General features: G+C 38.1%; 1 long non-coding RNA gene across 1 annotated transcript; it reads right to left on the reverse strand.

Moving 5' to 3' along the window:
* Window positions 1-7297: 7297 nt before the first annotated feature.
* LOC121956147 (uncharacterized) lies at window positions 7298-25896 on the reverse strand. Its single transcript, XR_006106676.2, has 4 exons — window positions 25734-25896; window positions 25454-25546; window positions 17575-17679; window positions 7298-7800 (listed from the first exon to the last, which is right to left on the reverse strand). It is a non-coding gene; the product is annotated as an uncharacterized LOC121956147 (long non-coding RNA).
* Between the last annotated feature and the right edge of the window lie 1986 nt (window positions 25897-27882).

The following is a 27882-nucleotide window of genomic DNA, read 5'->3' on the forward strand; positions in this document are numbered from 1 at the left end:
TGTTTGGAGCACAATGGTTACTGGGTGTTTGGCAGTCAAGAGAGCGTAGGAGAGCTCAATGGGTTTGTTGAAATCGTTGTATTCGTAAATTGCCACTCGGAGAAGCAGAGAGCTCTCAAACAGAGAACTGCCCCGTTTGTAAATTCTCACTGTTATCAGACTTCCTACCTGTCTAGGAGTCACCCTGTCAGAGATTTCTGAGCATGCTCAGACACTTCGGCTGCGGAGCAGTTGCAGCAGGACGTGTCAGTGTTAACAACACAAGTGAAGTGGTATTAAGATGGCTGCCGCTACTCAATGCTGATGATAAATTATTATCAGAGCACAAGAGAAAATATATTGACCCGTTTTATCTCCCCTTTGTTGTGTCTGTTATCTGAGTCATTCATAAACCGCTCAGACATTGTCTGTCCCTGCGGAAGCTGAGTGTTCAGATTGTGTCTATTTGCATTTAGAAACAAGCAGTCACTCAGGAAAAATGGATTTTATTGAAGTTTAGTTTAAGTCCTTGCAGCTGCTTTTTTTTCCGAGGAGGAGAATTTACTTGCTGTGTCAAAAGGCTGATATTAAACGCACATGTTCTACTTTGCATACAAGCAACAGGTCTTATCAGGATTTAAGAGAAGCTGAAGGTCTTAAAACATCACAGGAGGTTAGACATGACTGTCCTATCTCCCTGTTTCAGCAAAGGTGGCAAAAGCTAAACACTGCAGTCACAATCTACTAGCAGGCAGTCAGTGTTCATCACAACGAGGCTGTGAGCCACACGAAGCACAGTGGCCCTCTTTGCAGCTCGCATTAACATTCGCCTCGTGTCTAGATTGTATTCAGATATGAATTATCCATATTACATTTATACCTGGAATTAAAAATGTGTCTCAGCTACACAACGTGTCTGCAGTTCCACTGCAATTATGATTTCCAATCCGGACAATATCCACTCACAGTTAAGGCAGAATAATTCATCTGTTCATTTATAAATATATTTTGGTTGTAATAAATCACCTCGCAGGTTTTAGGGGAGGCTGCAGCACTGAGACTACTTCACTCTACTGCAGTACATGTGTGAGTGTTTTTATACATACAGTATATGACACAAGATTTTTTTAATGCACTCTGTGTTGTTGTTTGATTGTTGTTTGTGTGAATATTTCTATTTATTTCAAAAAGAAGACACATTTAGCAGACAGTATTCAGTGGAACTACAACTGGATAGACAATATTCAAATTGTTCATTTTTAAAGCAACTACAGGGACGTTTCATTTTGTGTTGATTTTAGTGCCCCCTGTGGATAAAAGCGGTAGTGTTTCTGGAATGAAGACTGCATTTCCCATTAGCACTACTGCCTTATGTGGTAATGATCTTAATCTGGCTAGCATGTGCATTTGTTTGGGAAGCAAGTGAAAGAAAGACGCAACTTATTTTAAATTTGTTTGTTTTTAAAGACAAACATGGCCGATGGGTAGTGATTGGGAAACTAAAGTTAGGCAAAACATAATGCAGGTTTGTTTGAGCCATTAACATAATGGCATATATTAATGGAAAAACCACACCAGTGTATTTCATTAATAAAACAAACATATTACATACCTTTGTAAGAGGAGGGATAACTCAGGATCGGGTTTGAATCCTTCCTATTTCTGCAGTTCTCTCCATCTGTTGAATGACAGAATACTTTTACTTGTGTTTTCACCCATGCTCTATCACTGGCCCTTTTAGCATTTTTTTCTGTCCTTCAGTCAATTATTTTCTCTTTCTGTTTGCTGATATTGCCCCATTATCAACCATAACCAAAAAATGTGATAATTTAATTCAAATTTGAAAAAAAAAGTTTCCTTCTTCCTTTGAAATGGCAAATTTACTGAAAAACTTTTGACTGCGGGAGATGTAAACATAGGCTCCCCCAGTCCGCCTTGTCAATCGTTCCATATGAATTTCTTATGGGAATCCAATTCAAGACAAGCATTAAGAAAACTATATAGAAATAGCCAATTTTTTCATGGATGGTCTCATTTGCTAATGTAAATTAAACTGAGACTGCTCCATAGTTAAACACCCTTGTAGCTGCTTTAATATCAGTATAATAGTTGCCTTACATAACTTGGGCTGTATATCACCAGGTGCCTATAAAATCTAAACCAGACAGCTCCACACCAGTTATTGGTGGTCAGTGCTTTGTTCCTTCAGGGCGGGCTGTGCTGAGGATGCAGCCTGCACAGCGTGGAGGCAGTTAGCACAGACAAGGTTAACGACTGCCCCTTATACAACACCTGCCATCTCCTGTATGGTGAGCTAATGCAGCTACAGAGCACCTTCAGTATGTGATTCATCATCACAAGGTGCAACACACACTAGAGTCTGTTTCATGCCAAAACAAACAAGCAAAAAAAAAAAAAAACCCAAAGACTTCAAAAATAATTAAATTTCCAAATTTAGAAGAACATGAAGTTCCTGTGCTATCAATGCAAAATACATCAGGCTCCTGGCACTTGCTCGATATAGTTACAGCTCAGGAGCTGCTGCACCACCTTGAGATTTGGGTCGTCTAATATGAAATGACCTGATTCTGAACTCTGCCACAGTCTGAGCCTGTCTGGTGGAGATGAGATGAACGGGCCATTGTGAAGAGGTTTTTGGCAGGTGCAGCCGTCCAGACTGTTATAGTGCTCAGTGTAATTTAAGTCAGAGCACTTTGGCCAGTAAGACGCCCTGTTGTTCCACTGGGGCTGACAGCAGAGATGGTTTATCAGACTGCAGTTACACAGAGGATGTGACCGTCCTTTCATCTATTAAAATCTACTATTAAAGGGAGCCCAAACAATGACGAAACCGAACTAAATATCATGAAAGAAACAAATTTCCTTTGAAATCTTGTAAAATGTACACACTAACTAATGAAAAATCAATGTGTTTATAACCTTGTAATTTATCACAAATTCCTATCTATGAAAGAGTCATTGATTACAATAAACTATAGCATGTTACACTTTCATTAAGAAAAAAATGGATGAAACTAGGCTCTATAGACTGTATAGTGCTGGCTCAGGTTCAGCAGAATCTACAGCCTTGTTGTCTGCATTTAATGAAGATAACAACATTCATGAGGAAAATGCCTTCGAGTGATACTTGAAGGCATTTTCCTCATGAATGTCTTTGAAGAATTCCTCTGCAGAGAGACTGGAAAAAACAAAGATATTGCATACAGTATTGGCCCATAGTAGAAAGATTGTGAAAAAAATGTTATAGGTTTATTGTATTTTTTAAAAGCTGAAAAAAATAATGAATATCTTTAGGAATACCACACAGGAATGCAATTTCTATTGAAACAAACCATCTTTACATTCAGCTGCTAAATGAGGGGATGTGAGAATTCTATGCTTTATTTCTGGGCCTGGCAAATGCATTTGGATCAGTATCACACAGACCTCTGTGGAAAGCATTTGGTTTCTGTCTGCATACCAAATATAATCAGAAATCCGGTTAATGCACATGTGAAGGTAAGCTGAGCAACAAAATTGGCCAAGAAAGGACATGAATTCCATGCATCCAGAGACCTGAAGCCTAAGGCTGTGCATATAAATAAAACCTGGGATGTATAAACACAAACACAAATGTGCAAACATATGTGCCACTCTGCAGCTGTTCAACCTGGTCATGTACTGTACATTTGGATATGCTGGATGACAGCAATGAAATAAAGTTTGGCTAATGAATGAATTAATGTGTCTCAAATAAAATACCCTTTGTGTTCTAGAGATGTATAAATGTAGTTTTTATGCTTTTAGTCTACATTGTTATAGACAAATTGGAGCAAAATATAATGTAATGTTACAAAATAAACACATCACAAGGCTTTTCGATATGTTGCTTTGTTTGTAATTTTCTTTTGTACAGCCAATTACTTAAAAAAAACAACTGTATCTTTATGAGAACATGTATTTATTTATTTTTAAACAAGCTCTTATTGAAAGACAATGCTTATCAGGTCCAACTAACCCCAAATAGCTGCAAGAAATTAAAAATGCATTACAAACAGAAACTCAGGTCTCAGAAGGTTAACAGATTTTAAGTTAAAGTCTTGCTATGATGGTCAAGTCAGTTATTGTGCAGTTATTGTTGTACACAATGTAGTGAGTAATGAGCAATGGCAGTGAGGGAATGGAAATAAAATGGAGGCAGAGTAGAGTTACACAAGGTGTTTTGAGCCCATGACTCTAAGCTATAACCCTAAGTTTAGCAGTATGCTTAGATCACCATGCCACTGGAACACAAAATGACAACCCATTACAAGGGTTCCTGACACAAGGAGAGGTCTTTTTTTCCATGTGGCATGTCCCATAAGGAATTTGGGTGAGCATTAATTCAATTAAGAGAGTCAGCAGGGAAAATCTTATTGACTGATTTTATGAAATTCCATCGCCAAATCAATCCTTAAAAATCAAGGGAAATAACTAACTTTTGATACATGTCTTGACATCGATCACATGCTGATATACAAGTTTAAATTCAATCTAAGTATATGCTGTAGAAAAAAAATGAATAAAATTGAATAAATATATGATTCTTTGGACACTGTGACTGCCGCTGTGTGTGCCTGGATTTGAAAAAAAAAAATGTTTTCATATGTACAAGTTGCAGTAGGTCTTGACTAACTGGTTGAAAGTCTATGGTTGTAATATTTTTACTACGCTGAATTAACTGTCACCACTTTATGTGTTTGAGTAAAAGGATGCAATGACTGCTTTGGCACTCTTAACTAACAACAGAGTTTGGCAGGAAAGTGGATTTAGACTTAATGCTGATGTTTTTTGTCATGATTTAACAGATTGAATATTGCAGCCTTTGACAAATACACTTTGGTTTGGCAATTTTGAGACACATTTCAGCAAATTAATATGTCCAAAAAAATGATGTTCTCTTTTGTGAGAACTCAAATCCAACCCACTTATGATCTACTTCACAGTCAGCAAAGGTTTGAATGTTTAGTGTTGCTGCTCTGAGTTATGTGCATTTTGTTGACAGAAAGCAATGCGTTGACAGAGAAAGTGAAGGCCAAACAAGGAGAAAGTGGGGCATTTAAAGTAATAACAAATTATGGCTAATTATAGGAGCCGACAGCTATTGATTTAGTTAGCTATTAAGCTTGTTCCTGTGCAATGTACAATTTCACATGATTGTGATTTATAGCTACGATCATTTGCACTGATGAGATAATTTTGCAAATGAAAAAAAAGGGTGTGTGGGTGTTTGGCCCTGATGTGTGCACTGGTCTAAATTGGTCATTCTTCACAATCACTCATACCTCAACAAACACTCTGATCCCGCAATAAATAGAAACAGTTTTGGAGCACAGCTTTACAGAACATGCACATACTCCAGCACTCACACTGAGATAGTTACTGTCCACTTTCCTCTTGTTGTGATTCTTGCACAATTGCAAAATCCCCCTGAATTCCTGAGTGGGCTGTTTGAAACCAGTTAAGATATCTGTCACTTTAGCCTATTATTGTTACTAGAAGGTTGTTTCTGACTTGCTGAACTTGCTACCAGGACTCAGAGGGGTCAACTGTCAGGATGACTAATTGATGCTGGGATTGACAGTATTGATTTGTTTGTTCTAACATTGCAGTCTCAGCGGAGATGGTTGTAGCCGTGTTCCAGTGTAGGGTTTCCAAAACCAAACATCATAACGGGTCACCAAAGTCTTTGACAAAAGGGGACTGGCCATTGGGAAGTTAGGGAATTTACCATGTGGGCCAGTCTTTTTTTCTTCCAACCCCAGCATTATATACCCTATATTGACACATCTGTTTTGAAAATGTGTAGCCTTCCACTAACGTTGTCGAGGCTGTCACTTACTTAGCTTGATCTGGGTGGTTTGAATGTGTTTCTCACAAGTCTAAGTGTATAGGTGCACTACAATTACAGTGTCAGCTAATTTGACCACAGACATGCGGGTGACAACTGGCTTTACAACAGTTATTTTTACAACATGCCCTGTGGGTAACTCATTGGCTCCCAGTGGGCAACAAGGTGCTCGCAGACACTATGTTGGCTACACCTGCTGTGGCTAATAATAATTATAAGCCAGCCTGGCAATGAAAAAGGTTTGTTAAAGACTCAGTGTGAATAAACTGTTGTCGGATAGTGTGCTGATTCTAATTTCGTTCTGTGTTTGAACATTGATTTTTTTTAATATTAATGATTTGTAGATCGATAAACATTTTGTGTCAGTTCTAATTTGGTGTCTCAAATTTGTTCTGGTTGACTGCAAATTTCTAGGCTGCTTTTTATTGCTGGTCTATCCCACTTAGACTTGTTTGGAGGATACATCATTTGAGGTTCTTAGTATCCAGTAATCTATTGTAACTGAACTAATAGGTCTTTCTCACAGCAGACATTTGGACCTGTCATGGTAGGAAAAGAACAGGTGTTACTCATAACACTGGCAATGGCTCTGTTCTATTCATGTTTCCCACGGCAGTGCAACAAGGAGCCGGCATGCACAATGTAGCACCCCGAAACTAAAGCAGCTAAATGAAAACCAGTCATTTAGTATTTACACCTGTGCTTTTCCTACAGTGTAAAAATAATTTCTGTGAAAAAGGTGAAAAAGGTAATATGTTTTAATGATGCATTGAGATTGTAGTTTTAAAGTCAGGAAATAGCACATGAACATGTCATATTAAAGTGAACCACTAAAATACACCATTATTTTTGGTGTCTGTGATCCCAAACCATCTTACTTGTGGAAGAGATGCAGGTTCATCCTCTAGCTTTAGTAAAATATTTATGATTCATTCTTTTCCTGTTTCATCTCACCTTTTGTATTTTTTGAGCATTCTTCCAATGCTGTGGCAAAATTCGTCTGATTGATCCTAGTTATGAATGCATTTTCCAATGTTTCCATTTTCCAGTGTTGAATTGTACACAAGGGTAGGTTTTGTTTCAACATTAGAGGAGACACATATGAAACAGAAGGTTAAAGGTGCTCCGTAGGAAATGTGACAATCTAAAACACGTTCTTTCCTTTGTTTTGGTAGTTTTCCTGCATCAACTATTACCCTTTCTGCATCAATTTAGGGCAGAAATGCCTTTAATTTTGTCTTAATAAAAGTCCCCCACTACTTTGTTGTTTTTATTGGTTGGTGGTTAAGAACGATGTGTCCCCTGTATCCCCTTAAAATCCATGCCAATGATTTTTAATGAAAAATATGAACAACATCAAATTAAATACCATTGTTTGAGCACAAAAATGATTTTAGATGGCTGACTTTGAGTCCAGTTTTTGCTTCCATCAACATGAAAATCTAACAAGTAGTAAAATAAAACTACATCAGTGCTTCACACATAGGTGTTTCCAGGTGTTTTTCCAAATTTAATAATACTTACACTCAGAAAGTTTACTCATAAAACTCGAACAATAACCATCAATCAAAACTAAACACCATATTACCGCCTCTTTGGGTTGCTGCTGTGCTGTCAGACTGCATAATATAAGGGCTTTCATACTGGATGTTACAATATAATCTGTCTATTTATTTTTAATCTATCTATTATCTCTATTTCTGTATTTTAAAAAAACAAATATAAATGTATCAAAAAGACTTAATTTTATCCAACTATGATCCATATGAAATATGGATTTTTCTCAGCAATTACTTACATACAGTGCATTACAACAATTTGACATCCTGTAATTATCAAAAACTGCATTATTATTTTTCAAATTATGATTCTCATCACAGATTGATATTTTTCCTCCGGTTGTGGCGTTTATTATCCCAGTAGTTGTCGCACTGCAAAGTCAGAAAAACAAGTCTATTAGTCGATGGCCTAACCGAGGAGAACAAACAAATGGCCTCTGTTTTGAATGGCAATCATGATTCTCATCGCGCTTTGCTGCGGCTACATTGTCTTCCCTGTTTTCAAATGGCTGGAGTGTCGATGCTGAGGTGAAATGATAGATACTATCCTTTACTTAATCAATAATTCTGCTCCCCTCCGATGTTGACCAGGCTGCCACACAGCAGACTAATTAGATGATAAAAAGTGATGGATGTGTATTAAATTCAGCTGGCCCTTAAGAGAACTCCTTTGGGCTTTGTCCCATTTCCAGCTGACCTTTTGGATCCTAACTTTATTGTAGGTGGATGCAGTTATATCAATTTGTTGGATGTTTGTGATGCAGCAGTTGGCTTGTGTTGCATTGATTCGCAAACACTCACACGCATGCACGCACGCACGCACACACACACACACACACACATATATATATAGAGAGAGAATATATATTTATATAGATACAATATCTACAGATATACAGAATACTGGAAAAAAGAGAATGGGTCAATTTCCACATACTACTTATGTGAATAAAACAAAGCATAAACCTATTGATCCTTACTTCCAAATAAAAGATAATGAGATTTCACAAATTTGCTCCCACATAAGTCACAGTGGCTTTACTGCAAGAAAAGAGACAAATTATCCCTACTGGAGATTGCTGTCCCAGAGAATCCGATAACCTCTATGAACCTCTGTATGTTCAATTGCATCCTAGGACGTGATGACCAGTTGACTATTACTGGAGGGTAAAGGAAAGAAGGTGTAAATCAAGGCAACTTGGAGTTCACATGGATTGTGTATTCCCCACACGATCAGTGAGGGGCCACCAGAATGCCCTTGCACAGTCACTGCAGAATATTTTATTAATATTGCCTATTTTACCACTAAAGTACGGTGGATTTAGAATATTTAAGCATATTAAGTGTCGTTAAAAATGGATGTTAAGAGCAAAATAGTTAATATCTCTCAGGGGAGGAAAAGCAAGATTTTCACCAACTGGACAAAATGACCAGTACTCTGTTTTAGAGCAAAAACTCATTTCAAGACTCTCCCAATCTCGTCCTCTCATCTACTCCCCACACTTTCTCAGCTGCTCAGTGACAACAACTGAAACGCACTGTTCTCAAGCCAAAAAGGTAAGCCCAGAACATCTTGTCATTACTGTACGGTATAAAATGTAATATGCCCTGTCAGTGGTTTTTGCCTCTTAAATATAAAGACGCCATTGATTTTAATATGACCTTGAATGTTTCCTAAAACAGAAGGGATTCTGTAGATGTTAATATCACTGTTTTGCAGCATGGTGTTTCTCTTTATAGTGTCTAATCAAACAGTTTGCAGAGGATTTGCTGTTTTTCTCTGTTTTCCTCATATTGTTTACTTATGCATTTTGATCCCATTTTCTTTTTTACTCATCCTCCCATTGTGCCAGTGTGCTATCTTTAGGGTGTTGATGTTAGACTGATGCAACTCTTAGCCTGCTGTGCTTTTTTTCTTTTTTTCTTAAACATGTCAGAGCACAGCCAAATAATGGGGTACAATTAGAGCTGTGGTGAAATTGTACTGTTGGAAGCATCATCAGAGGAAAAAAAAGCAACGTCTTGAATTAGTTTCTTTTGGAGCTGCCATAAAATCACTGCCATAAAATCACCTCTAATGACCATGATCAGTGGAAAATGTCTTGAAAAATTGATGACATCCATTTGCCCTTTCCATAACTTGTGCTTTAGAAGTCAGTCCTGGCTATAATGTCCTCCACAGAGCTGCTGTAAAGGCTTGCTTTTCCCAAGGCGGTTCAGTGACACCTGGACTGGAGCTGCATGGAGCGAGATGCCTGTGGACTGCAGGCCATCTCCTGGGTCGTTGTTCCTGAGTTAGCAAGACGTCCCCCCGGCGCCTCCCAGGTGTGGCTCCCTCAGCATAATTAAGGTGGGATCTGCCAGGGCTTCTGGGCCAGGGTCATTCATCAACTGGATCACCCGCAAGATTAATGTGCACTTGCTGCAGCGCTCCAATGGATTGCTGCCACTTGCTGAGATCATTAGCGTTGGCCTCCGTATGACTGCAGAGGGCTCCGCTCAGTGGATGGGGAGATTTGCAGCTTTGCATACTAAATGAATAGTCCATCATTGCCTAATTAAGGGATTATTGGAGACACTTGTGTCCAGTCCCCCGGACAGTAAACCATAACTGAAGGGCAAACTAGATAGATTAGCTCCACCTGCTTAGTAGCAAAGTGCAAAGTAATGAAACTGCTGACAAAAGTAAGCTCAAAGGAGAACGAGGGGGGAGTGCGTCATTACACAGCATGTAAATCCCAAAGGGACTCAGATGCACTCTTTAATAACTCACACTTTTTACAACGTAAGGAGTCCAGATTGCAACATTTCACTATCCGAGCACAGTTTGGCCAACATCAATCCTGCTAAAGATAATGCACTGCCACTTCAAATAACACACTCAGTTTGAAGAAAGTTTTACATTCTATCACAAAGGAGCACTCTTTGTAAAATGTTAATACTATACTTATCAGATGATTGCAAAGGAAAAGCACTTTATTTTAAATGACAGACCATTCAGACTGCATCAGCACCTAAATTTAAATTTTCTAATCAAATGCTGACAGATAACAGTAAACTGTTTGTAGCGACCTGATGAATGAAAGTCCAATATTCACCTTCTGCGTCTGTTTTTGGTCTCTAACGATTAGTTCTGATTTGATCTCTCTCTGCTGCTAAAGAAAATATCACATTTTTTCACCAGCCATTTATTTACTTCATATCGCTGTGGTTTCATGCTGAGATACACAAGTTTCTCAGATTTTGCTTGCTGGAAATAACTAGCCATGGCTTTATATTTTTGGATAAATGAGTGCATGAAGACTAAACATACTTATCATGTACAGCTTGGGGAACCAAAACATAAAAGCAGCAAAAATATGCATAGCGCTTCAGAGTTGGGTTGAATTGCTCAAAGGTTAAAATTACATTACTTGTTTTGAGCAGATCATTTTATCCACTTCAACCTTCATTGGAAGACAAACTGGATGTCATCAAAAATATAAATTGATTATTATTTTCAGGCAACAAAATACTTGCATACAAATGCCAAGACAAATTTTAATATGTCAAAATAGGCAGGAAATGAGAGGAGCCTCCACTTGTTGTGTAAACCATTATGCAGTTTCACACTGAGACTAGAGGGGAGGGCTGAGCACGGCTTTTCTGGCTGTAAGCCTCCCTGTATATGAGGCTTGTTTTTCATTGACTGTGTCAGGAATCAAGAGGGCTAATCCCTCAGAGACTTCAGATGAAAGTTTCAAAAGAAATAATGAAAGGCATACTGCCTGAGGGTGCATATCGGGGTGAACGTACAGCAAGCTGGAGAGAACAGCAGCGGCGCACGACAAGCAGCAAAGGAAGAACATAACAGCTTCCCTTGCTGCCACCCCCACCAGTCTAACTATAAATCACATATTCTGTCTCCAAGACATAAACAAATACGCAGCAGAGCACATCAGAAACTTGGCACAGCATGAATACTTATAAAACGTAACATTTTGCAGCTTGTACTTTTAAAATATCTGAATGATCCGTAAAAATGACTAGAGACTTTATAAAAGGGAACAAGAGGCCACAGGTTTTTTTTCCTCTATTGGCTTTGTTTCAACGTGTCTTCTTTCAGTATTAAGAAATCTTCCAATATAAAGCATTTGCATATTTTGTGACTAAGATATTTGTAATTACAAGGATGTGCTCTATATGATACAAAGCCATTGAATCTGATCTGGCAGCAATGTTTGGAAAAGGTACTCAGTGTGTGTGTGTTGCTGTTTTTTTTCTGTGCCTGTGTGGGTGCATGGGTGAGTGCCATGTGGAATCTGTCCACATTGTTAGGTCGGTAGGTAGGTAGGAAATGTCGGCTTCACACTCTGGGAAAAATAAAACAATGCACAGAAATGATATACAATTTTGCTATTAATACAACCAATGATCTGCAAAGCTAATAAATAAGAATGACTCTAAAAAGCTGGGTAGATAGGCTGATCTGGTGGACAAATCTTTTCCTTCATTTGCACATAATCACAGTGTCCCTGTGTCACTAGCCCTTTTTTCACAGAGACTGTGCTATATCGCCACTGTGAAGTCCTTTCTTTACACCACCTTTGCATTGCATTATAGACAGCATGTCGGCATTACAGAAGCACATGAGATGTGAGGGGCGTGATGTTTAGCACAACAGCATTCATCTCTAGTGTGACAAAAAAACATCAGTAGCCCTTTCTAAACAATAACAATGGCGTAGCATGGCAATAACAATCATTCAATGTCACTGTTATACTGCGGCTGAGCTACCAAATCTCATTGTTGACCCAATATGCTGACATTTGAAGCTGCAGTTTTTCTTCTTTGAGTTGGTCACTTACTACTGCTGGCTGCTTTTTAAATCTACCGTGGTAACTTTCATACATAACACATCATCAAAACGTGAAACCTGTCCGGTTCTCCCTTTTCAATGGACCTCAACGCAGCACTGTCTCTAACTCTTTTGTGGACTCAAGTGGAGTGTTGTGGTCCTAAATCCGATATGTGTCTGATCACTGGCCCTGCACACACTGAGATGTGTTTTAACATCCATACATGGATCCTTACATTCACGGTTTTTCCACATTATACTTCATCTTCAGGCGAAGATCACTCTCCATACAGTGTTAAAGCTGGCCGCTAAAACGACACAAGGCTGCCATACAGGCATCCCGCTGCTGTGGTAGGCTGCCCCAGTCACCAGCCACTACAGCCTGACTGCCAGATGCGGTCAGATAGGAATAGCTTGCCTAAATGCTGTGACAATGTTGTTTATCCCTAGACAACCTAAAGTTGAGAGGAACTGTTTGTCGGTGAAACCCTTCACTCATGACTCCCGCCTACTCCTGGCCACCCCACAACTCTCTTTCCACACAACTACCAGCAATAGCTTCTAATAAAGCAGCTGGAGTGACAGCCCACTTGTTCAACAGCCCGTTTTCCAAAAAAACAAATGCCCACTGCTTAAGAGCCATTTGTCAGAAAATTTGCTCTTACAAACAGAGGCATAATCGTTTTGCATGATTATGTCGTCAGACCTTACTACTATTGCGATCATTCGGGAGATAAAAATTGCACTGCTACATCATTTGACCCAAAGTGCCAGTTGTTTCAATGTGCATGTGTATGACGTTATTGGATGCATGTGAGGCACTTATGGACAGAGATGTCAGATGTGGTCCTCTTCAAACACGAATGTGAACGGTCTAGGTAGAAAGGTTTGGTTCTGGCGTAAAACATAGCCTTTGTTAATGCACACCATCTGTGCACTTGCAACAGGCGACAGAGTTGTTTAGCTGCAGGATGACTGCAGGTGATTCGTAACTAAACTGACCCTTGCTTCATATTTAGTTTGACATTCCATCTATTGGGAATGGCACCATATGTTCCTATCATTTGAGTTGAATGATAAAATGGCCCACTAAGGGATGAGCCAGTGTCAGACGTTACCAATTTTGCCTCGCCATTAACCCCAGTTGGCTTTATGATGTGTTTCACAAACAAATCATTCTCATGGCCCCAGCTCTTTCAGCAGATGAGACATGTAGACTCTGACCCAAGCGCTTGAGCTGCATACATAGGGTGTGCACCATACCTCTGAAATGACCAAATTAGAATGCCATACTGTTCATGAACCATGCGCAGTGAATGGAGAACATCCTTAATAGTGCTGGCAGAGAAATGCATCTGCATTCTGCTGGTCATGCATATGTAAATTTCCTTTTTTTCCTTTCCACATACTGATGATTTGTAGGTAGGGCCAGGCAACTTGGCCAATAACCCTTGCAATTATTAACGTGCAAATAAGTTTTTTTGAAATATGCTGTTAAGCCAAAGTTCTTTTTATAGTGAGATCAGTTTGGCTCTTTAAATGGTCGCTATTACTGCTGCCAGGAACAGACAGAGCAGGAAGGCTATAGTTTCATAGAAGCTTAAACCATTGCTTATAATTGAACTTATAATAAAACATCCTTTCAGCTTTGTTTAGATTACTGTGTCCTCAATAATTATACAATACTTGAATGAGGGTAAACCCAGTTTTACTATTGTTCCTATCTCTCAACCAGTCTTGACTTATATTCTTTTTATAGCAACATAGATGGCCACTGTGCATTCTGCTTGCTCTATATAATTTACCCTGTAGCCCAGTATTCAGCACACAGTCAGCTTGTAAAGTACAATGGTGATACGCTTTCGCTTTACGCTGGGAACAGGTGCATTGTGACTGGTCAAATCAGCTGCTTCCAATCAAGTGCTTCCATAATAGCATGCTGGGTAACCTTATACATACTCATTTCCTAAAAGGGTTTTGGCTTAGGACTTAACCTAAGCATATTAATTTTCTTACTAGAACACTCTAAGGGTTTGTCATCTATTAGGTTTGAATACACATTATATATATAAGGGGGTGTTTAAAATAAAGTGTACAGGTTTGCTCTGTCCAACATGGGTTCTGCTAAATTTGCTTGAAATATTCATGGTTCCCAGAGGATGAACCCTCAGGACTCAGCCCAGTCGCCAGAATAAAATATTGGCATTGTACATTTCTGCAAAGCATGGATGAGTTGCATATTTGATATGTATACACAAGTCAACATTTCTAAGGTGAAGTAGTTCAGATTATATGCCTATCAACTAAATTTCTCATCAGAAGGAGAAGAGGATTGTGGATGGCATAACACCTTGGCGAGATTACTGCTAAACTGGAGACTGTTTCTCAAGGCAAGTGACATTTCCACCCACACATTTAGCAACACCAGATATTTTTTAAGGATATGTTTTGGGCAACCATACCAGGTATTTCAAGTTGGAACGTAATATTTTCCTTACCGTAAACAAATATGTTTTGTGTCCAAACCTAACCAAACGTTAACCTTAGGTTGTCACAACTGAAAAGAAAAAAAAATTAAGTGTCAGGGTTAAACATATCCACTAGGATATAGAAACATACACATTCAACATGTCCATGGTTTGCAGAAATGTACATTGCCACATGTTAACCACAGCATTGTCACAATATCAAATTTGAAAAAAATGTAAACATCAAGTTTGATGTTGTAATGTAATGTAAGAAATGTAGTTGGTGTCTATGGTTTGCAGAAAATGAACAATGTCATAATTTATTTTGTCTTTTTTTTCCCTAAGCACCACCAGCAGATTAAGTTTTCACTTTTTCAAGTAAAAATCTTAATATCTACTTGATAAATTGGTGCATAATTTAATACAGCCTCACATGGTTCCCAGACAAAAGACCATAATGATTTTGCTGATCTACTTTTTTTCTCTAGCACCACTATGAGGTGGATATTTCGCAGTCCATCCAAGTATCGGAACCAACTATCAAATAGGCAAACACAAAAATCTGACTAACAGTTATGTTCCACATAGGATGAACTGTGTTGGCCATCCCATTAACTAAACTAATGACATTCACATCTTCAGCTTTATTTAGGTTTTGTGCTAATTAGTATGCTAAAATACGCTAAGATAAAATGATGAATGGTGAGCTTTGTATCTTTTAAATGTCGTCTTGCTATGATTAGTTGTTTCATTTAATTTACTTTTTTTCAGATTAAGTATTGGTCAACAAAAAATATGTATAATAAATAAATAACATACTAATAATCCACAGTTTAATGTCTGTTTACATGGTTCAATCGAAAAATCCCAGCGCAACTGTCACAGAAATTACATACCTCCTAACTAAACCTGTCTAAAAGTTGGCATGACAGTGCTTTTTAAAAGACGGAGGCCCACATCAGCTGTGAGGAGCGCTCCACATTTTCATGCACAGAAAGAATAGTGGAGGCAGCTGTCTCAGATTCTCCACCTGATTTACCAATAACTGACATGCAGAGCGGGTTTCCACAATTGTTCTGCTCTGCTGGGCTGGGATTTAGTTTCACACATTGCATCAGATGTCAGAAAAAAAACAAGAGGGTCAGTGTTTATTGCAGGCATCAGAAAGAATTCAGATTCAAGTCTCCCCTTGGTTGCCTTCATACCCTACCTGAATCCCTTCTTCCTCAACACCTCCTCCTCCTTTTCGCAGCCATTCCTCCACATAATACAATGTTGCTGAGCATGAAATACACAAGTTAAGACATACTTTGTCTGGAAAGACTCTCCTCTATGTTCACATCTGGAGACTACATCTTAATTAGGGTAGAAAGTCCACACCTCTGTGCTCTGTTTTCTTCCAACACACTGATGGGTGATGAAGCTTTAACTGTGGCAGCCCTGAGACTGTGTAAGAGAAAAACCATCCCCAAAGTATCAGATCAGCCAATGGTTAAACTGTTCTTAAACCCTGTTCTAATTAATTAGGTTTTCACTGTGTCTGACATGTTCGTTTTTCCCCGATGTACCTTTTTAAGCTTTTAACCACATGGGTTTTAACCCTTACGTCTTCATTACGCTGCTTTGAATGTCCTTTCTTTCACTGAGGGTACTAGATATTTCTTGAAGCAAATGCCTCATTAGAACATCAGAATTTTTAATGTTGATAAAAATCCACATTTCTGGTTTGGTGGAATGTTTGCACCGCATTTTCTTCCATGTAAGTTATATTTCTCTACTGTGTATTGGGAGAACTGTGAGAAAGACTGCTATGTTTCTTCCTGTGAACAAGCATGGAGTAATTTAAAGGATTTATCATAGGCAAGACATGCTGGGTGCAAAGGGAACATTTGTCCAGACGTGCGTTTCGGGATATACAGTACCTCTCCATTCAGAGAAGACCAGAGGGTAAATGTTCACATGGACAAGAAATATGGTCCTGCTCAGCGGAGTTTGATAACACCCAGACTGAGGTTAAGTTTATCCACTATGTCAGGAGATAAAGATTCTGGTTTGGGTTTTCCATTTCTTCCAGGATATACTGAGTTGTTATCACTAAAGTGTGACATGGTGGAAAAACAGAAAGCCTTAAGTTGTCAGAGCAGTTCTCTCAGGACAGAGCAGCTGTGATTACATAGTATATTGGTTATTATTAGACTTTATTCACAATGAGATATTATATTTAAGCATAGAAAAGTTAAGATGCATGATATTTATTCATTTTTATTATTATTTGTTGCCCAAATCTTAAGACTATTATTTTTCATGGTAATTTTGGACAACGTATAGGAAGACGATTTTCTATTTTGTTTTGTATTTTTACATTATTGCAATATGACTACTACATAACTACATCATCACTAAAACTGTGACAGATAATATTATTTAGAAAAACACTACTTTTTTATACCTTTACTGAATTATGCTCAAAACTCTGCAATTGTTCAAAGTGTCTGCATTCTACAGTGGCTGACAAGGGCAAACATGCTACAAAAACGTTTCTGTTTGGCAACATGCTGCAGCTTCAGACGATGCCAATGCAAAAACACATATGAAAGTCTCAAATGAACACAACAACAGAAAGAAAGGGAGCCAAAACAAATAATAGCAAATATGAAAATTATGCAAAGTCAAAAAACACAAACCTCCCAGACAAATGCATGTGAAAAACGCTGCATAAAGAGTCAACAGAAGCTCTTCAGGCCTCTAGGGGGAGCTTTGTAAATCTGTTACTCTTTTCTAATATTTTAAAAGACGAAAGTCATATGTAAAAAAAAAAAAAAAAAAGAAAATGTAGTGTACCTTTTTATATTGAGTAGGTATAGCTGCAGCTGGAGCAACAACATGACCCCCCCATCATCACTTCACGATCAGCCATCTTCTCTCCTTGGTCTGGAAGTGGGAGCCCTGAAAAAAATGCAATGTTATTGATTAGCTAGATATAGGGGGTTACGTGGAAGGGAGGAAAGAAGTGGTTTGGGTTAGGTTCAGGTTAAGGATTACATCTTAAGTAAAATATATATTAATGTATAATGATTTCAGTAAATGGATAATGTGAATTACTGCTACATTTGGCGTCAAATTTAGTTATTTCAAGTAGCATTGTGTAAGAGTCCAAATAACCATGGTGTTGGTGGGTTTGTTTTGTACTGTTGGTGAGCACAGTTTGTGTGGGGTGTGTCATGTGGGCTTTAAACAGAACGTGGCTCTGGCTTTTTATGTCTTTTTTATGTCAATTCTTAACATGCTTTACTTTGCATTTCAAACACAAACACACTATCTCATCTGGCCTCTCAGGTTATAAATCAAGCTCAGCTAAGCTTGCGCTGCCCCTAGAGGCCTGGAGAACTTCTGTTGTGTTGACTGCAGTGTTTTTCTGTTTTTGGGATTTGCATGTTTTTGACTTTGCTGGTGATGTACAGTATTTGTTTTGGCTTTCTGTAGCATGTTTTGGTTGTTGTTGTTGTTGTTTAGTTGTATTTAAATTTAAAAATTTAATGCTGCTGTAGAGCATTTGTCCTTGTCAGCCAATGTAGTAGTTTTTCATATATCAATCACTACTGAACTTCTCTTTATCCAACAGCCACAATCATGACCTTAAAGTAGTGAGAGGATGTACAATATTGATTTATAATATTGTCTAAGAAAATATCTATTTCTATTTAATCTATTTTAACTGTAGCTCCACATTTTCACCTTGAATGTGCAAGTGGAGTGTACTGAAGTTTTTGAATGGCCCACAAATTAAAAAAGAACCAAAAGAAGCAAAACAAAAACATTAGTCTGAAGCTCAGTGAAGGTCACAGGGAACAAGCACAAACTGCAGAGGCACCTTTATTAATTCATGCCACGCTTTGAATGAAAAGCAACTCAAGCCATACCATCAATTCATGAGACTCTCGACTGTCCAATTAGTCTTATCTGTGCTTTGCAAGAACAAAAATGTGTCATTTAATAGAAAAATGTGATAGAAATGTGTGAATGTAACTGTCCAAAGAATCAAGAACAGAATATATCACCAATTTATTACCTAATTATATAATAATTTCAAAGCTCTGCTTGTGTCAGTGCCTGTTTTATGGGGTGCCACTGGCGATTGTACCCTAAATGACAAACGAAGATTCCAATTAAAGATGGCTTTCAAGAGGGAAAATTACACTGGTCTGTCTTATATAGGCAGTGTTACACAGCCAGTAGGTGTGTTATTCAACCCTTAATGACGCATCAAACTGCAAGAGAAAGTCATACGAGTGAAACACTGAGATGAATCAACCTCCCTAATGGGAAGCACAACAATTTAGAGAGGAGGATTTATGACTGATTTCCTTTTAGTTTAACCACAGCAGAAACACACGAGACTGTGCCCACCATCAAGGTTCATCTGAACTATTACAAATATTCAGCTTGCTTTGCTGTCACATAAAGGAAAATGTTTTCATGAAACTGATGACACTGTAGCTGTAATAAAAACTGACTAGATTTACAGCTTTTTTTTTCCATCAGATGATAGACATGTGCGAAACGTGTCCCCAGCAAATGTTTGCACAGTATTCCAGCTGTTGAATTTCAGACATCAAACAGTGTCATTACGTCTGCTGGCATCAAGGACACCTCTCGCTTGAAACAATTCCACACTCCTCCGCAGGCGAGTTGTTACTTCTCGGCAGGTGCCTGTTGCGATTGGAAGTGTATAAATCATCAAGCGGGAACGCTGTCAGCCGTGATGACACTCCTCATAAACACTGCTGACCGCTGGCCATGGCATTGTACTTCTTCATCAGCTCTCCCCATCACAGACGAGTGCTGAGGGCATCATCCACATCCACTCTAGAGGCGAGCAGCGAACTCTCTGGCTGACAGAAAACAGCTCTATACTCTGGAGTGCAAAGCTTTGAATTGTAGTGATGTTTCCTTGGCAAAATTTAGGCCCCAAGTGCCTACGGCGTTGATATAGAAAAACAAATTTTTATTGCAATGAGTTTACATCACACTGTAATGCGGCACAGGCTTTTATCAACATGAGCAAGCTGGGCCGCTATGATTGGATGTTTGGTTCACATTAATATTTCTCTCAAGGCTATTATATTAATGAATATGGAAGAAAAACACAGGCCATATGTAGTTCTACACAGTTAATGCAGGGTGATGATAATTCGGCGAGACAGCAGCAATTTGATTTAATGGTTTTCAGAGATGTTCTGCTGCACTCTATGATGCAGTGAAGGTTTACTCACATGCTTTAGGTTGTGTATCTAGATAAAGTGCAGTAATAACAGCAACAGTGAAATTATTGAGAACAGCAGCATTTCTCAAGAGTTTTTCTGAGCACCTGTAATATCAGATGCTGCTTTGAGTTAAGGAGTCTGAGGTTATCTGCTTCATCACCATGTTCCTATTCAAGTTTAATTTCATTTGCTCACTGTTAATCCCAGCGAGGTTGCCAGAATTAAATGTTGGTATTGTATATTTATGCAAACCATGGCAACGTTACATTTGTATGTTTCACAAGAATCGTATCAGCAGTTCTAAAGTGACATAGTTCAGATTACATGTATATGAGCTGAGTTTCTCATTAGGAGGAGGATGAATGACGGCTGCCAAGCAGCAGATCATCGTTCAAAACGACCAACAACAAAAGCAGATGTTTTAACAACATATGGTGACATTTTCAGCTGTGTTTACTGCAATGAAATTGGTTATTTATTAAATAACTCATTTCCAGCCGTGTTTATGGTGACCAAACCAGGTATTTCAAACTAAAAGGTGATCTTTTCCTTAACCTACCCAAGTAGTTTTTGTGGCTAAACTTAACCACACATCAACCGCAGCAATGTCACAACATCAACCGGAAAATGTAAACATGAAAAATCAAGTCTAAACATATCTGCTGCATATGGAACTAATTTAACATGTGAAATATACAAAGGTAAATATATCTGTGGTTTGGTACGCTGGTGTTAGGGCTCTAGACAAGTCTGTCAGTCAGAACACCACTTTAGTCTTAACTGAAATATCTCAACACATGCAGGATGGACTGACATTAAATTTTATACAAAAATAATGGTCCGCAGAAGATGGACCCTACTGACTTCCCCTTTAATGACAACCTTTTTGTTTTTTAATTGAAATATCTCAAAACAACCTCATACAACTGTTTGTATTACATCCTACAACTTAGCACATAACATGTAAATTTCTGCTGTAAAGTTGGGCATTTTAACATACGGTTCTATGGGGATTTACTTTGCTTTGGAGCCAGCCTCTACATGCCATTTGATGAACCTCCGCATTGGCTTCGTCAGCCTGGGATGTTGCTGGTTGCATTATACCTGCTTAACGTCAGTACGTTAGCATGCTGTATTTAGCATTGAGCTTAAATTATTGCTGTGCCTTAGTACAGACAGCCAGAGCTGCTATCTGGGGTGTAGACCCTAGGTTTTCATGAGCATCTGTGACAGGAGATCCATATTCCCATGTTTTAATATAGAGGATTTAGTGCTATGGTTGCCTGTGCTGCCGGTGGTATATTTCAAGAATGGACCAAAAGTCCTCATATGAACTCACTGTATGGATGAAACTGTTTTCTGTACAGACTTCTAAGTAAAATAGGTAAATATACTTTTCTTTATTTTAGCCATAGGTTAGCAGTAAATCTGTTTTCTGATTGAATGACGTATTTTCTGATACTGGGGCTGTGACATTCATTATTTTCATGTTTGACTCCCTACACCAACAGTTTGAGTTTAAGTATATACTTTAATAACTTTCCATAAAATAAATGATGTGGATTGTGCCAGCAGTGGCCACTTTTTCCTCAGGGTATCAGGGACAAAATGCTCATGATTAATAATTCATGTGATCTGTTTGATCCCCATCATCATAGCAATAGTTTCCTCCAGCTTAATCCCCCTCAGCCCAAAATTAAATAATTTTATAAATCAAATAACTGCTGTCTCTGGAGGACAGTACACCTTTCCTCTAATGTCTCTATCGCTCACCACTTTGATATGTGCTGCATTTTTGAGACCATGTGTTGTTAGGTGGAGGAGGGAATATCATTTCAGAGCTGACTTCAAGTAGCTGGATTAGATTTTTGCTGGCAGGGTTGTTAACAGAAGTATCCTTCTTGTGTTGGAGGCACAGAAGGGAACTGACTGCAAAATGAACGCAGAGCTAACCAGGTTTCTCCACGACATTTATTCACTCTGGGGGGAATGTTTCATCTAGCGCACCTAAAGGACCTGGGACATAGAAGAGGAGTGAAGATGAAATGGACTGTAGAATGAAAAGTAAAGTTTCATTATGAGCTGTAAGCATCAAATTGCAACCCGCCTTTATACAAAAACTGTTGTTGCTTAGGAATACTGGATCGTACTTCCGTTCCTGTCTCTGTGTTTCTATTGGTGAATCAATCTCTTTAGCCTGCTGGACAGATAGCTTCATTATTTTATGGTAATCAATCCAGCTCTATTTATTTATGGCAGTTATGTAAAGGCATGACACACGTATGTTCTTGCAAGCTTAATGTCCATGTTTCTCAGGCGTTACGCTCGGGTGGTGATAGAGGATTAAAACAAATAGGTGTATTTATAAATCAGTCCGGATAAAATCTGCTGCATATTGGTCACCAGGCAATAATTTCAGCCTGAGATCTATGAACAAAAGGAAATTATGTGTCCGATTGGGTGATCTCTGTTTTTAAAACAGCAAAGCATGACGATATTGATTGTTGTTCTATGCACTTAATCAAAGCACAAAGGCATTTAAACTGCTGTGTGTAATTGCAGTATGTCCTATATGTGCATCGCTAGGGAGGTCTGGTATAGTAAGTAGGGAGCTTTGTGCTAATCAATGGCTGTTAATATTCTTGTGGCTAAATTTTATTCAGTTGTTTATATTACATATTCCAATAAAGCATTACTTGTTTATGACCGTGGGTTTATTGCAGCTACATTTAGTTCATCACAGGCTTAAAAGCAAGAACAAATGCAACCAGGCAACACTGCAACTCTGACAAACTGACAGAGGAACAAAGGGTCTGGTAACACCGTTTGTTCCCTGCCCAGAGGTCCTGGTATCATGAAACTAGAAGACAAAAGGAATCCAGCGTTATCAACCAGATCATGCTAGCCTCTCTGCAACTGGGTAAAAAGTGCTCCAAGTTTAGAATACATTTTGGCAATGGAAAAACCTCTGACCTCAAGATATCTGCTTGAAAAAGGGTGTTATGGGTAACCATTCTCCCCTTTACAGACACTCACTACTAGTCCCAAACAGTTTTTTGCAGTCATTTGATTCCTAATCAGTACAGTCGGGTAAGAATAGCTTTACTTGCCAAGAAAAAAAAAAACAGGATAAGGGCATGGTGAAGACGAGGGGTGTGGACATAAATCCAATCTGACACTACACTAAAATAAGAGTGCAGCTGCTCGAAGCAACAGAGCATTCTATTTCTACAATGGTGAAGTTCATCACACAGTCACTCTGCTTGGTGCTCTGCTGCTCTGTCTCCCCAGACAGAGTTCCCAGAGTGTGCTCTGCCGCTCCGAGATTGTGGTGTTCAGGATAAGCCAACACTCACATTCCAACAGCACTCTGACTTTATGAACAGTCCTCCGGCACTCAGCGTGACTTTTTCCAGAGACCAAGACTAACACAAGCTATATTCACAGAACCCTCACTCTCTGTTAAACAGACTCCTCCTGCATTACAAAAGTATGCAGTTAAAACAGCCAAAGAGCTAACAGAACAACAGCCAAGGAGAAAGAAATAAAAAAGAAAGCCTATTAAACATTCAAATAAGTTAAAAACAACAATAACTCATAACTACAACAATAACATCACACAACTGGAATTGTATAAAAACAAATAAGTGGAAGTCTAATCTCCGATGCAATTTTCAAAGGAGATATTTACAAAATTCATTCAACCTCCTTGTTTTAAATAAACTTTCTACAGTTATTAGGTAAACTATAGGGGTGAGCAATATGGCTCTAAAATAATGTCACGATATTTCAGAGTGTTTTCGCAATAATATTCTTGATGATACGACAAATCCCTAAAAAATATTTCATTACTAATTTAAAGAACAGAATTGCAATAAAAATATTGTTATAGATTTAAATGTCAGAATTAATTGATTGATTAATTAATTAATTATATCAAATTTTCAGTGCAGAGCCAGCAGCAACTTCGCTTTCGGCCATACTTGTTGTTGTTGCCGTGCATATAACATCATTATGTAAACAAGTCGGACTATTGCCATTATCATGATATGATTTTTTTCTTACCATATTCAAAATTATACCAGTAATATCATGATATGGCACACCCCTAGTTCACTATTTGAGTTTATTGTACAGTTTATCACTTGCTACTTGCTGTTATTGTCATGCATTGTATATAATATGAAATATCAATAAAATATGTAATTCATGGGTCGTCAGTTTACTCAGTGATAGAAAGGGGGTCCCTTAAGGAAATCATTGGGAACCACTGGGTTCCATAATATCTGTGACCCCTCATCTGATAATATTTGGTTAACTTTTTGTCTTTTTTGTATGGTTGATGCTTTCGCATCACAAATGTCAGTATACCCAAATCACAGTTTTTAAAATGTGTGGCACAAATAATACTTTGATGGCATTTTGTTAGATAACAGCTATCAAAACTTCAGCAGTGAACATACAGTTGAAATTCCCCATAAGGTCACAGAATGTCATTGGATATAAAATATGATGTAAGGGCGCTGTCACTCATGAGCTGATGGGGGAATGAGATGCAGGTGAGGAGGAGAATTAATGAGGGAAGTGCAAACAGGTGTGAAGATGGGTGGAGCAGGTGGCCCAGTAAATAAGAAATTTGGCTTAAGAGAAGGGACAGAGCAACAGACTGTGCCAAAATATTTGTTTTTGATTGCTACAAATGCTGTTTGCACCATTAAGATAAAATATGAAGTCAGAGCAGAATTATAATACATGAAATCACATTCAAAGCATATGTAAAGGCAGCACCTTAAAGAGTATGACATTTCAATTTGTATGCATAATAAAATTCTAAGAAATCTTAAGTGTAGTTAGTAGATAAGTATTTTGTGTTTTTCTAAAGTGCATGCACGCTCAAGCTGTATCACAGCAACTTATATTTATATGGGTAATATCATTGTGGGCTCCAACACCACAAGTCATACGAATCCTGGTAAATTACTGTTACCACATTCACAACCCAATTGACCTATTCAAAATTAAAATAACTATCTTTGCAATATTGCACTTTTCACAACAACTAAACTACCCAGTAGTATACAAAGTATCTTTAATTGACTCCACATTGAAAAGGTACAACATGAAAATACGCTTACATATAAACAGAGCCTTACATTCTATGATTACCCAGGAAGCTATGAGCTTAGAAATATTTCTAAGGTTATGATATTTTGAAAGGAGCCATTCTGCATAAAAGGTACTTCTGATAGGCTACTTTAAGTACATTTTGCAGATAACACTTCTTAACATAGGTTAGACTTAAGTAATGTTTGAATCCAGGACTTCTCCTTGCAATATAGAGTATTTTTTTGACTGTAGTATCTCTACGTTTACTAAATTAAAAATATGAGTGCTTTCTCCAACACTGGTGTTATCACCATGTCATGTGATATGTCATTAGACAAAATGCTGCTCACCTGCTTCTTCAGTTAAGAGCTGGGTTGGTTCAATGGTGGAGGATTTAGGGAGACAGAGCTGCTGAGGATGAAGCTGCATATCTGTACTTGGGCCTGGTGCCAGACAGGGACAGGAACAACTGATTAAGTATGTCTGCCTTGCTAAAAGTTTGTGTATTGATTTAATGACAGCTTAAAGAGGAGAAAAAAAGTAAATACAGAGAGTTCCGTGAAGACATTAGGGAGCAAAAGTTTCACTATGGACTTAGCAGGTTCATTTCCTCCTCTCACAGCGACCCACCTTTCTTTGTGAAGAACTGGGAGCTGGGAGACACATTGTCTCTTTCCCTGTCCTCTCTCCACTCTTTCTTCTTGTTCTTTTGTAGCCAGACATTTCTTTAAATGCTAACACAAGCTCCTCCACCGACGCGCCTCGTTCAACTCTACTAATAAGCGCCGTTGCGCCAGGGAAAGGGGCGGACTGAACCATTTCATGAGAAATGGGGGGGCAATACAGAGGCTCTTGAGCTTTTTTGTAAAAACGAAGCTTTAGCATTAGTTAGCTAATTCTTAATACAATCGCATGTTTATAATGATGGCTTAATCATTTTTTAATGTTCTAGGCCTATTTTTTTAGGGTCCCTGTCAGTGAGTTACCCTCACTGAGGGTAAATATTGGAGCTGCACAAACAAAATTTAGTGCTGAGTATTAAGCAGGTATCACATTTTGCCTATAATCTCGATATTTTTGTTATTTTTAGATGGTATTTTATATTTATGCATTAATAGTTCAATTTATTGTGTGATGAATTAGTTCTGGGCTCTAAGACTTTAATTTATTTCTTAACAATGAGTGGAAGTTTAGGTATAAAATTAAGATAAATAAAATAGTCCATTATTCAAGATGGCAGTCAAATTATTATGTTATGGTTAAAGTTAATTAAACTGGTTAAAATCAAAATATATCCTATACATTTTTTTTTACCAGAAATACAAAATGAGTTTCTAAATTAATATTGGATGCACAGAATAATATAACATATTGTGTATAAAATGTCAAACAGAATAAAATATAGAGTAGAAAGAAAAACATTGTGAGTACCCAGAAATTATGTTCAAAGAAACAGCCACATACAAAATATGAGGACAACTGTACTGAGCAAGGTTTTTTATTTTTTTCTCAGTATTATCATGCACTGCTAAACACTCAAAACACCCTGAACTCTCTGATTATTGCCAAGACCTTTGCAAATGAGAGAACGTGAAGTTATAAAACAGTTGTAGGAACAGTTATTGTGCAGGGCTTTCATCCATCAGCCATCAGTACTGCACATCAATGAATACCCTGAACTCCAGACTGATCTAATGTTTGTTCAGTAACTAACCTTCTGCAGAAATTGTCCTCTTAGTTGTATCTGTACTGGACACCTGGGCAGTTTATTTATTAGGAAACATAAAAAGGCTTTTGTGTTTTAACTTGATTTTTTTTTAAGGATGAGCACTGTTTGAATGCAACAAGCATCTCTTTGGTTGCAAGTGATCACAGGGAGGTCATGACACACACGCTGCACATGGTGAAATCAAATTATTAATCTAGGCTCTGTCATAGGGAATTTTCTTGTGCAGAACAAACACAGCTAAAGCTAGTTTGTACTAAAGTGCTGATTTATCTAAAGGGATGCTTTGTCAAATTGTAGCCAGCTCTGTATCATAACAGTATAGGTAGTATGTGTTAATGAACTATGGTAAAATTCCCACCATCAAAGCAGCATCTCCCTGCTCATCTTCAAACTCAGTTTTTGCTGGCTGTAGGGCTGTTGCTCCAGCTACAGAATGTAGTTTGAGCATTTTCATATGCCTACCACCACAGATACAAAGAGCATATGTGGATCAAGACAGTGAGACTGAGCAAAACTCAGCAGCGCTTATCAAATATAAACCAAGACTGTGTTTCTGTATTGTCTATTTCTCACTTAAAATTTCTTCATAGACATAATTCAGTGCATTGTTCGGCTGTAATACAAGAGTTTGTAAACGGCAAGTGGGGACCATATTATTTCCTATTTTAAAAAAACAACGGCTGAAAAAACAGAGATAAAACAGTAAAACCAATCAGGGCTGATAATATATAAACCTAGTTTCTGTTACTGTTACCTATTTCTCACTTTAAATGTTTTCAGAAACATATTTTATCTTACCATTTTACTGTATTTCAAGGTTTTTTGTAACTATCATTGACATATTGGATCCTGTGTTAAAACGGACAAGCTCGCATAACACCAACCATTACTGGTAGTGTTTCTTGGTGCAGCATAGTGCATTCTAGCAGCAGTAGGTTGAATGGCACAGCCCCTTTTCTTTGTTTTCTTTGGTCATCAAGCACCATTTTCAAAAGTAGTTGTGTCTTTCTACTGCAAAGATAGCCTAGTTTTATAAAGAAAAAAAATAAT

The sequence above is a fragment of the Plectropomus leopardus genome, chromosome 18, assembly GCF_026936395.1.
Source record: "Plectropomus leopardus strain MGB_pleo_1.0 chromosome 18, ASM2693639v1, whole genome shotgun sequence".
In the NCBI taxonomy this organism is placed as follows: Eukaryota; Metazoa; Chordata; class Actinopteri; order Perciformes; family Serranidae; genus Plectropomus; species Plectropomus leopardus.